Source organism: Phaethon aethereus (assembly GCF_964289735.1).
Source record: "Phaethon aethereus genome assembly, chromosome: W".
NCBI lineage: Eukaryota > Metazoa > Chordata > Aves > Phaethontiformes > Phaethontidae > Phaethon > Phaethon aethereus.
Window position 1 is genome coordinate 27,692,518 of NC_138581.1, and position 13,240 is coordinate 27,705,757.

Below are 13,240 nucleotides of genomic sequence, written 5' to 3' on the forward strand. Positions count from 1 at the left end.
CACGGCATTGAGTGGGTGTATCACATCCCCTATCATGCTCCAGCTTCCGGAAAAATTGAACGATACAACAGACTGTTAAAGACTACCCTGAGAGCAATGGGTGACGGGACGTTCAAACATTGGGATAAACATTTAGCCAAAGCCACCTGGTTAGTCAACACTAGGGGATCTACTAATAGAGCCGGCCCTGCCCAATCAAAACTTTTATGTACTGTAGAAGGGGATAAAGTCCCTGTGGTGCATGTGAGAAATATGCTGAGGAAGACAGTCTGGGTTACTCCTGCCTCAGGCAAAGGCAAACCCGTTCGTGGGATTGCCTTTGCCCAGGGACCTGGGTGCACTTGGCGGGTAATGCGGAAGGATGGGGAAGTCCGATGTGTACCTCAAGGAGACTTGATTTTGGGTGAAAATAGTCAATAGTTTGAACTGTATTATGTTAATTGTGACACAATACAGTATGACATTACTACTATGGCTATCTACCATATCGATGGTATTACAGTAAGAATCACCCAGACTGATGAAGAATGAGCTTCACTGAAACCAAGCAACGTGCAGCAGTGATGAAACCAGAACTGGCTTCAGCAGCTTGCGCCCAACAAATCCCTCGAGACCAACATCTTCGACCTGCAGATCATGGACACGGATCGTTCCAGATAACAATCCAACACCACATACCATCTCCCCTGCCCTGAGAGACTGCTACGATGGATGAAGCCCAGAGTCATGGACTGAATAAACTCCACAGACATTTTAAAGTGATGGCCCATGGACTAAGAAAGTGATATCTGTGTGTATATATTAAAAGACAGGAAGAGTAATAATGAATAATTGGAATGTATTGAAAAGTACAGGACCCGGGCATGATGTAAATGGTATGGAATAAGGGGTGGATACTGTCCTGGTTTCAGCCAGGATAGAGCTGGTTTTCTTCACAGAAGCTAGTGTGAGACTGTGTTTTGGATTTGGGATGAGAAACTGTTGATAATGTGCTGATGTTTTGGGTTGTTGCTGAGCAGTCAAGGACAGTCCAGCTTCTTGTGCTGGCCTGCCAGCAAGGAGGCTGGGGGTGCACGGGGAGCTGGGAGGGGACACAGCCGGGACAGCTGACCCAGACTGGCCAAGGAGATATTCCCTACCATACAACATCATGCCCAGTACATAAACTGGAGTTGGCCGGGGGGCGGAAATCGCTGCTCGGGGACGGGCTGTCGATCACTGGGTGGTGAGGAATTGCTGTATTGGGCATCACTTGTTCTTGTACATTCCTTTGTTGGTATTATCATTGTTGTTTCCTTCTTTCTTTCTGTCCTATTAAACCGTGTTTATCTCAACCCACGAGGTCTTTTTTCCTAATTCTCTCCCCCGTCCCGCTGTGGGAGGGGGAGTGAGTGAGCGGCTGCGTGGTGCTTAGTTGCCGGCTGGGGCTAAACCACGACAAGGTACCACTACCAATATTTACTAGATCTTTCATTTTTCATTTCTTTTTTTTAAACAAATAAAGGCCATAGCTCCACACTGCACCCATTTCAACTCCTCCTAAGAGTAAATGTAATAAATGTGGCTTTTCACTAAATGCAGGCAGTCCATTTCATGTTCCTGTCACACACATGCATGTAGCCATAAGAGTGCAAAAATTAGCATAGGGAAAAACAGTTACAGGAAATACGTTTGTTTTCACGTGAGTCAGCACATTACAAACTCAGCAAATGAAGTATCGTGAGTTTTAAGACATTCAATCAATGAGTTGCTACTAACATCTTCTAGAGTGCAGGCAGGTTAAGATTTTAAGAAAGTTGACACAAGCAGGTATGGATTTACTAGGAGCTGTGGGAGATTTTTCCCTTCTCTCCCCCTTAGCATCAGCCACTGCAAAGTTAAAGCAATGCACACAGCCTGTGTTCTCCTATCCTCTGTTTAAACGTGAGATGGCATCTGCCCTCCCCCAATACACACAAAACCATCTAGCAAAAACCCTACATGCTGCTTCTGTGTTAGCATATATTATGGAACAGCTTTAAAAAGCAAAACGAAACAAAAAAACAATACAATGTAGTTTTTATATAAAGTTTCCAGCTTTGCCCCATAACATAAAGAGTCTTGTTTCAATCATACACACCTCGAGGTATAGGACATTAATAAAAGGCAAGCCTGCTGAACAGCTGTTTTCTTAATAGGAAAGAAGCAATTGCATGATGCAACACAGGAGCTGGCAAGCTACAGACTCCTGATTTTAGCCTTCAAACTCAGCAAAAATATCCACCCAGCTGCTCTTCAGAGAGATTTCTGGGATCCCCAGAAGCTTTATATTTTTCATTCTTAGGTTGTGTTCCAGCAGTTCCATTTTCATACGCAGTTTTCTTTGTCAAACTCTATTACCACATTACCACAAACACCCACTTCAAGGCTGAAACATATAGACTTTTCTTCCATATACCATTAATTGTAAATATAAGTGCTCACAATTTAAATTTATCATATTAAGTTTCCTGCAGAGTGTCTATTTTTAAAGCCCCTCAATAACCAACATCAGCAAATTACAACAGAGATTCTGCCAAGGGTGAGCTTCAGGGCACTCCTAGGTGTTGACAGAAAGTCTGAAGTTTTGAAATGCTACTTTTATTTTTGGTGTTGTAGGGTAGGAAAATGGGCAAGGTACAAAAAACACTTAAGTCTCAAAAAGCTTAAAGAGCCTAGAAATGAGAGCAGTCACCCGTGCCTCTACAGTCAAGTTCAGAGAGATGGAAGAAGGCAGAGGAGTAGGGAAGCTTCCTTCTGATCGTTTCTTTAAAAAACACATGGCACATCTAAAGCCCAAAGAGGTGCAAAGTTAGCTTCTCAATATATGTACCTTCTGGCAAAACATCTTTTTAGCATAGGGTGAAATACCTGAGGATGCCATGGATGTGCCCAGATTAACGTAACTTCCTCCCTAGGTTAGGTAAAACCATCTACCCATCTGCTGCACTTTCTTGCAAGGCCAGAATAGAGTTCAAAGTTAAAATTAAGCCCAACAATGAGAGCAATGACTAGTGTCTCCCTCAGCCTTCATACTCCAACACAACCCACTTGGTATTGCTGCCTATGGGCCAGCAAAAGCTAATAATGACCTTAGTACATGAAAAGTCGTGAAATTAGAGCAAGGAAATCCCAAAGCATGTTAGCATAACAAGAGGCCAGGAAAAGGCTGGAAAGGCTGAGAACAACTGGGTAAAAGTTAATCTAAAGAAAATAATTTTGTTGCATGAAAAAACAAGGCTTAAGAACTGCATACAGTGCTCCAAGAACCAAAGAGCATGGATATCCTTATGCAACATTAGGGACATTGACAAAGGATAGCTCAGAGTTATTTGTGGTGTTTGAAGTTTCTGTGACTTTTACACTTATAATACTTCAGACCTTTTCAGATTTCAAGCAACAGAACTATTTGGATTTTGTATTAAACTGTATAAAGTGAACTTCTCTTACTTCATAGGGGAATTACAAACAGAGTGTAATAATATCTTCTTAGAGTAATTAATCTACTAGTAACACATCCTTCAGAGACTACTGGTTAAGATGATCTTTTAACATTTGTTTTAGAAACTCTTTAAATGATTATGGCAATATATTTTTATTTAGCATTTCAGAATAACTATACTAAAGCATTTCTAAAGACTGCATTTCTGCAGAAGAGTAAGGACTGGAACATAGACATGTTGCAGGAACAGCCAAATTCAGAGCTTTCCTACATTTTCCAGTTAGTACTTTTCTAACACAGAATGCACCTGTAAAGCAGGTAGCAGAAAATGCAGAGTGATATATAAGCCAGATAAATAAGCAGTCACAAGCATAGTCTATTGCCTGAGACCTCATCTTGAAGCTAAAAAAAATTAAATAAGTCCAACATTTGCATGCTGCTCTGTTTTGGCTGTCTGTTCCCTTTCCCTTCCTAGATTAGAGTATTTTTATAAGCCAGTAGCAGCCAGTTGGTGTAATTAAAATCTACACATACAGCTCATATTGTGGCCAACAGGAGTAGGGAAGTGATCGTGCCCCTGTACTCGGCACTGGTGAGGCCGCACCTTGAATCCTGTGTTCAGTTTTGGGCCCCTCACTAAAAGAAGGATGCTGAGGTGCTGGAGCGTGTCCAGAGAAGGGCAACGAAGCTGGTGAGGGGGCTGGAGCACAAGTCTTATGAGGAGCGGCTGAGGGAACTGGGGTTGTTTAGTCTGGAGAAGAGGAGGCTGAGGGGAGACCTTATCGCTTTCTACAACTACCTGAAAGGGGGTTGTGGCGGCAAGGGTGTTGGCCTCTTCTTCCAAGTAACTAGTGATAGGACAAGAGGAAATGGCCTCAAGTTGTGCCAGGGGAGGTTTAGATTGGATATTAGGAAAAATTTCTTCACTGAGAGAGTGGTCAGGCATTGGAACAGGCTGCCCAGGGGGGTGGTGGAGTCGCCATCTCTGGAAGTGTTCAAAAAACGTGTGGATGTGGCGCTTCAGGACATGGTTTAGGGATCATGGTGGCACTGGATTAATGGTTGGACTTGATGATCTTGAAGGTCCTTTCCAACCTAGTGATTCTGTGATTCGGTTGCATAAGTCTTTGAAAAACATGTAAAACAAGAGCAGCCCATTATGTAGATATACATCTGAAAAACAACTGCAGCCTTAAGACCTGTCCCCTCCAGCCTTAGAAAGCCTGGTTCTAGCCTGACCCATGAGAGGCACGCTTCCCTCATGCTCCCCTGCCAGCTCAGATAAGATGAGTGCAAGGAGCAGCCACAGCATTTGTCACGCGGAAGTGGGGCACTGGGTTCTGCCTCCACACGAGCCAAGCTGCAGCTGTTTCAAGCCAGGCATACAAAAACTTCCAACACTCTAGGCTATGCTCTGATGCAAGGAACTGACAATCTTCTTGAAACCTGGCCAGGTCTGGTAAAATCTGGGTATTTGGCAACTCTGCGAATGGAGATGCTTTACAGGGAATTCCAGTGGCTGCCTGATGCTGCATTACAGGATTGGCCAATCCTCCCCGTGAGCAGGAGTGGAACGGGCAGCTCACAGGCTATCCGAACATGTGTACAGGGGGCCTTTCAGAAGGCAACTTGCTTTCTTCTGAGATGACAGCTCTACTAATAGATAATGAAATGCAATAGTTTATTAAGAATAGCCATCCTATTAGCTTGTGTGAAAAAACAAGTATAAAACAGAAGATACAAGCTGGCTCCTAGAAGAAATACAGACTGATTGTTTCCCCTTTGAACTCCAGCTATCATCTGCAGGAAGTCCTGTGCATGTAAGATGCAAAACCCATGGGATGTTTCTCAATTGGCAAAGAACTTTATATGAAATAGGAAGTTTGTTCTTTAAATAAGTGGAATTTATTTGTTTTACAATATAGGAAATCACTAAAGAGAGAAAGTAAAAAGCTTCAGTTTTTCAGAAGTGAAGTTTAGGACCTTTGTAATTGAAATCAAACTAAAGCATTAATTTCTGTCTCTTCAGAAGATGGTCTCTTCACTTTTTTTTTAGTAACATTAAGGTTATTAAACACTAAAAAACACTATAAACTATAATCACTATAAAAACACTAAAATATGTTAGAAAAATTTGCTTCAAAAATGTATATAATAGAACTTGCATGTTGTTGATTTCAAGTCCTGTAAAAATATAGCTAAGAACTAAAAATCGGATCATGGTGCATCTCCAAGTCTAAGTGAGGGGTTATGTACTCAAAATCATCTGAAATGGTCTACACAGAGTTTCAGTCAAGAGCCAGGAACAAACCACTGACATGAATTCCACTCCATGGATCTCATTTAAAAGCCTGCATGATTCTCAATAGAGTAATGTTTGCATGAAATGTGGATTTTTTTCATGTATTGCCAAATTTTAAAATCAAAGTTAAGATTGCTCCTCCAATACAGAGATACGAGCATGTCCTCTCACTGTACATTAACAATTGGCGCATACTGAACGTAATAGTTAATTAGCCCGATTTACTATCCTGGCAGAGGACGGTTTTGCCCAACCATGCCCAGACATTTCATTAACATTTCTAAGAGATAGACAAAGTGGAAAGTAATTTTCCAGGAAATTTAATATTAACATCTTAACAGAATTATATTCATGACAATGCTGCAGGGGAGAGGAGGAAAAAAAAGAAACACTGAGGATTTGAACCTGAAAAGAACCTCAGGAAAGTTTTGGAGAGACAAAAGCTTTTGCAACCAAATGACTCACAGAAACAAACTTTACATGAAATTTAGGAATAAAAACAAGTTTTCAGACATCTGTTGGCTACAGATAAAAGACAAGTGGAGGTCACTGTGGTCGTCTTTATTTTGACCATGCTCTGAAACCTAGAATCATAGAATCATTAAGGTTGGAAAAGACCTATAAGACCATCAAGTCCAACCATCAACCCAATGCCACCATGCCCACTAAACCATGTCCCAAAGTGCCACGTCTACAGGTTTTTTGAACACTTCCAGTGATGGTAAATCCACCACTTCCCTGGGCAGTCAATTCCAATGCTTGACCACTCTTTCAGTAAAAAATTTTTTCCTAATATCTAGTCTAAACCTCCCCTGGAGCAACTTGAGGCCATTTCCTCTCGTCCTATAACTAGGATAGGGAGAAGAGACCAACACCCTCCTCATTACAAGCTCCTTTCAGGTAGTTGTAGAGAGCGATAAGGTCTCCCCTCAGTTTCCTCTTCTCCAGACTAAACAACCCCAGTTCCCTCAGCTGCTCCTCACCAGACTTGTTCTCTAGACCCCTCACCAGCTTCGTTGCCAACACCTCAGTGTCCTTCTTGGAGTGAGGGGCCCAAAAGTGAACACAGTATTCAAGCTGCGGCCTCACCAGTGACGAGTTTAGGGGTACAATTGCTTCCCTAGTCCTGCTGGCCACACTATTTCTGATACAGGCCAGGATGCTGTTGGCCGCCTTGGCCACCTGGGCACACTGCTGGCTCATGTTCAGCCAGATGTCAACCAGCACCCCCAGGTCCTTTTGCGCCAGGCAGCTTTCCAGCTACTCCTCCCCAAGCCTGTGGTGTTGCATGGGGTTGTTGTGACCCAAGTGCAGAACTCAGCACTTGGCCTTATTAAACCTCATACAGTTGACCTCGACCCATCAATCCAGCCTGTCCAGATCCCTCTGCAGAGCCTTCCTGCTCTCCAGCAGATCAACACTCCCTCCCAACTTGGTGTCATCTGCAAACTTACTGAGGGAGCACCCGATCCCCTCATCCAGGTCATCAATAAAGATATCGAACAAGACCAGCCCCAAAACTGAGCCCTGGGGAACACCGCTTGTAACCGGCCACCAACTGGATGTAACTCCGTTCACCACAACTCTCTAAGCTTGGCTGTCCATCCAGTTTTTTACCCAGCAAAAAGTACACCTGTCTAAGCCATGAGCCACCAGTTTCTCCAGGAGAATGCTGAGGGAGACAGTGTCAAAGGCTTTACTAAAGTCCAGGTAGACAACGTCCACAGTCTTTCCCTCATCCACTAGGCGGGTCACCTGGTCATAGAAGGAGATCAGGTTGGTCAAGCAGGACCTGCCTTTCATGAACCCATGCTGGCTGGGCCTGATCCCTTGGTTGTTGTCCTGCAGATGCCCTGTGAGCACTCTCAAGACCAACTGCTCCATAATCTTCCCCGGTACAGAGGTCAGGCTGACAGGCCTCTAGTTCCCAGAATCCTCCTTCCGGCCCTTCTTGTAGATGGGCGTCACATTGGCAAGCCTCCAGTCTTCTGGGACCTCCCCTGTTAACCCAGACTGCTGATAAATGATGGAGAGTGGCTTGGCAAGATCCTCTGCCAGATCCCTCAGTACTCTCGGGTGGATCCCATCAGGCCCCATAGACTTGTGAGTGTCCAGGTTTCATAGCAGGTCGTTAACTGCTTCCTCCTGGATTATGGAGATTTTATTCCGCTCTCTTTGCCTTCCAGCTCAGGGGGCTGAATACCCTGAGGATAACTGGTCTGACTATTAAAGACTGTGGCAATGAAGGCATTAAATACCTCAGCCTTTTCCTCATCCTTGGTGACAGTGTTCCCCTTCGCATCCAATAAAGGATGGAGATTCTCCTTGGCTCTCTTTTTGTTGTTAATATGTTTGCAAAAACATTTTTTGGGATCCCTTACGACTGTGGCCAGATTATGTTCTAGCTGGGCTTTTGTCTTTCTAATTTTCTCTCTGCATAACCTAACGAGATCCTTGTACTCTTCTTGAGTGTCCTGTCCCTTCTTCCAGAGGTGATAAACTCTCCTCTTTTCCCCAAGTCCCAGCAAAATCTCCCTGTTCAGCCAGGCTGGTCGTCTTCCCTGCCAGCTCGTCTTGTGGCACATGGGGACTGCCTGCTCCTGTGCCTTTAAGACTTCCTTCCTGAAGACTGTCCAGCCTTCTTGGACCCCTTTGCCCTTCAGGACTGTCTCCCAAGGGACTCCCTTAACCAGTGTCCTGAACAGGCCAAAGTCTGGCCTCTGGAAGTCCATGGTAGTGGTTTTGCTGACCCCCCTCCTTACTTCACCAAGAACCGAGAATTCTATCATGTCATGGTCACTAAGCCCAAGATGGCCTCCAACCACCACATCTCCCACCAGTCCTTCTCTGTTCGTAAACAGCAGGTCAAGCAGGGCACCTCCCCTGGTAGGCTCACGTACCAGCTGTGTCAGGAAGTTATCCTCCACACACTCCAGGAACTTCCCAGATTGTTTCCTCTCTGCCGTGTTATACTTCCAGCAGATGTCTGGTAGGTTGAAGTCCCCCCCAAGAACAAGGGACAGCGAATGCGAGACTTCTGCCAGTCGCTTATAGAATGTCTCATCTGTCTCTTTGTCCTGGTTGGGTGGTCTGTAACAGACTCCCAGCAAGATATTTGCCTCATTGGCCTTCCCCCTCATCCTTACCCATAAGCACTCGACCATCCCTACAAGAAGGATGCTGAGGTGCTTGAGCGTGTCCAAAGAAGGGCAACAAAGCTGGTGAGGGGGCTGGAGCACAAGTCTTATGAGGAGCGGCTGAGGGAACTGGGGTTGTTTAGTCTGGAGAAGAGGAGGCTGAGGGGAGACCTTATCGCTCTCTACAACTACCTGAAAGGGGGTTGTGGTGACGAGGGTGTTGGCCTCTTCTCCCAAGTAACCAGCGATAGGACGAGAGGAAATGGCCTCAAGTTGCGCCAGGGGAGGTTTAGATTGGATATTAGGAAAAATTTCTTCACCAAGAGGGTGGTCAAGCATTGGAACAGGCTGCCCAGGGAGGTGGTGGAGTCGCCATCTCTGGAAGTGTTCAAAAAACGTGTGGATATGGTGCTTCAGGACATGGTTTAGGGGACATGGTGGTGTTGGGTTAATGGTTGGACTTGATCTTGAAGGTCCTTTCCAACCTTAGTGATTCTGTGATTCTGTTACCTTGTCATAACAGTCGTTGAGCTCTATACAATCAACACATTGTTGTGACCATCTGGACCACCAAAAATTAAATATGGTGATAAAAGTAAATAAAAAAAATATTTTCTGACAGGGATCATATCAGGTCACTGGAACATCAATGAACCCCATTCCTGGAGAGGTGACAATCCTCAGGCACTAGACCCGTCTTGCAGCTCCTATCCTGGTACAATTTTCAAAAGACAATATGCTAGTATGCTTTTGTACTTAAGTGGTTGGGCAATTTTAAGAGATGACACAGTGTGTGAAAAGAAACATCTTCTAGAGCATGGTGTTAGGCTGAAGACCCCCAACATGTGCACAAGGAAATAATGTAGAGACTGCCTGAATTTCAAAGGTCTCCTAGAGTATTTATAGCAATGTGGAATCAAGAAAGGGAGGATACTAATCAGTTCTTCCATTTCATAGGCACTGGGCTCACCTGTCTTCTCCAGTTTTGAAGATCAGCTATCTAAACCATTTTCTACGGTTTTCTTTCTCAACTAGAACAGTATAATAACTGTAGTAAGTCTGTATTCTTCCAATAGCTTCCTTTAAGCTAAATATTATTACATACAAGGAAAGACTCTCTCTCAAAAGGTATTTAAAACCTGATTTACTTTTTGAACAGTGATGTCCTCCATGTCACTCATCCCATCTCATTATACAATAAAATCCAAAAGAAAGAAAAGTGAATACTATGTACATGATAAATATATAGGATTTGGGGTTGGAATATGCTCCAAAATTTATTTTCAGCTCAGTCTCCAAGGCATGAACATTCTGGTTCAAATGAAAGTAAATAATTTCTACTAACTGCTATTGACAATAGTTTTGTGAACGAGTCCATAGAAAGCGCATTTGCAGAAGTTTCTAAAGCTTTTTTGTATAGTTGTCAGACTCATTTTATGAAACAACAGCTGATTCAATTGCATTTAAAAAAATTTACAGACATCTACTGTTTCATTTAATAGCCATAAGCATTTAGTTCAGTACCTTGCAGAAACATGCAAACATGGCAGTGATAGACTGGCACATAAACAAAATAACTTTAGGACAAGGAAGTGCTGCCATTTATACATTGTGAATCCTTTCCAAAATCCCCCCCCCCTCAATAATAGCAGCAGTTTCATTAAATAATAGCCCATTTGAACACTTGCGAAAAGTGCAGTACATGAATGAATCCCATTCCCTCCTGAAAAGGCCCTCTTTGAAAAGCCTTTTTTGTTAGTTTAAGTAAGTGGGATATAAATGATCAAATTCCAAATTGGAAAGAACTGTTTTGTTGTTTAAGGAAGCTGGACCAAAAAAAAAACCAAAAAACCCCTATCTGGCAGAATAAGACTACAGTGGCAGGCAGATTTCCAGATAGGTTCTATTACAAGTGTGCTTGGCAATAGTCTATGCACTTTAAGTGGGAGCAACAATGGGGCTGTATCAACTTATGCCAAAGGTAGATTTGCTCCAAGGCCTTAAAATTGATTTATTGTTTATAGAAAGGACCGAGTCAGAGGCAAGGTGGTGGTGTGGAAAGACAGGCAAGCCTTAAAAACTTCATTTCATTACTTTGACAATATTAATTTTTATTTTATTATATTTTATCTTTTTAAGAGGTACTGCTGGAGAGTTAAACCTCTTGATGAAAATCTGTAAATATTACTTCTAAGAAATTTACTTGTACCTAGACCTCATTAATTTAAGCATCTCTATTTTATTGCATGTGGGCAAACCACAAAGAAAAGGATCTATAGGACAGAGGCAAAAGAGGACACAGGTGAAATTTAGGTGGTTATGTCCAAAACTGAGCCAGAGCTGGGGCACATTGTAGCAGGGCTTAGTAGAATGATGCATACAGTACTCAACAGGACAAATACAGAAAATCCTGGTCTGTGTTCCTGTCAGTTGAAGCATTTTATATTAAGAAGCCATTTGATTATAAAACAAAAACTTAGAAGTACCCCTTTAAGCATGAAAAATTAGAGTCCTCTCCACCTTCTGTTTAAAATAATGTACTATATTACTATGCTTCAAATAAAGATCTGGGCAGTATCAAGAATTTTGTTTGAAGGGTTATTAACAAAAAGAATGAAAAAAGAAGAGATCTTAAAAGAAACATGTCACACCTTAAGGGAACAAGCAATGACAGGCCTAACAAACCTGTACTGCAACATGTAATTGTTTCTCCTTTTTTGCTTTCAAGCACATTCCAAAGTCTTTAATCACATTATGCAAGTGGTTATCTAATTGAATCCATCATGTTCTTCTGATTAGTCACCTTCAGCTTATTTATGTAAACAAATGCATCAATATATACTCACATGGATCAATAGACCACTCATCCAAAGAGCTCCCTTCCCACATGGCACTGCAGACCACTTTCTAAAACGTAACCAGTGAAATCTGAGCACGATGGTGGCCAGCTGCCCCAAAAAGACCTCTCCAGATTGCTCTTTCCCAGCATGAGTCTCTCATGTTCCAGATGAGGTAGCTGACAAACTAGTACCATGCTTCTGCAGGACACTAACAGACCTCAGTGCTGGGCTACAGCAGGGTCTATGCCTCCAAGCAGAGCTTCTGAGATAGATAGGGCAAAACAGCTATGTTAGGTACCCAGAATCACTGTGCAGGAATGAAGCCCTGGCATTGTACTGCAAACATAGGAGAAACAAGCCTACCTATACAAAAATGATGGCTATACTTCATTTTACATTTGAGAACATTGCTTAGACAACAGTATTTTGGTTTTAGAGCGTGCGTTCACGTATACACATACACACATACACACAGATGCATCCATACACACACTAAAAAAAGACTCCGAAGTGGGAAAAATGCAAACAAGACACTGCCCATTATTAATAAGTCATGCTGGAGTACATTTCTGGGTCATGATAGTCTTTGGTAGCTATGTCTCTCCAGATAAGTGTCACTGTTTCTACATCTGTCAGTCTCTTTTAAAACTGAGAAAGCAGACCTGCTCAGGTTATTTCTAAGTTTCCCAAAGCACTGGAAACAGAATGAGAGTTGACAAACTGTATTTCTGTATCACAGTAATACTATTTTTCTTCGTTCTCTCTCAAGTTTTCTTTTAAAGCACTACACAGAAATACCTAAAAAAGTAAATGACAATTAAATGATTATACAGAGCAAGCAAAAGCAGAGATCTTCATAGCATTAATTCATATTTGTTCCAAGCAATTAAAAGAAGTACTTGTATCTGCATTATTAGTAACTGCATCATTAATATAAATATACGGTCATCAACTTCTTTGTAGTTGCAAATAAAGAGGAAAAAAGGGGGAATTTTGTAGTGTATCCCTGTAAAGTTGAAAATCATTGCACCACCAAATGAAAGTTTTGAGTGAACGAGATTCCTTTTGCAGTTTCAATATATTTCATATATAGCATTTTTGTCTTCTATTCTTCCTCTTGTTCTCCTGTGAACATTCTGAATTGTGGAAGATAAAAGATACCAGTAAGAAAATTACAGCCAAGAGATTGCTATCCTTAGCTTTCTTATGGCATAGAAAGACGATTAAATGGATAAATGAGAAATAGGCATCCCATGACAGAAGCAAAGGTACAGTTGCACGAATCATTAGCATCTGCAAGATTTTAAAACCCAGTCACCATAGTTTCAGTTCAAACTAACCCTTTAGAAAATTTATCTTCACTTCTATGTCCTTAAACTAATGTCCATGGGAAAAAATAGCCCCAGATTAATGCCTTTTGGAGCACACAGTCTGCAATGTGCCATGAAATTACTGAGTCCCATGTCTCCCATCCCAAAATGCCCTGTCCTAAAATGGCCCA

At 42.4% G+C, this 13,240-nt stretch overlaps 1 protein-coding gene across 1 annotated transcript in view; it reads right to left on the reverse strand.

Moving 5' to 3' along the window:
• LOC309415049 (ankycorbin-like) overlaps positions 1-13,240 on the reverse strand; it is a gene marked incomplete at both ends in the record, with an annotated part of 149,040 nt that overhangs the window by 63,898 nt on the left and 71,902 nt on the right. The gene's annotated exons all lie outside the window — the stretch shown is intronic.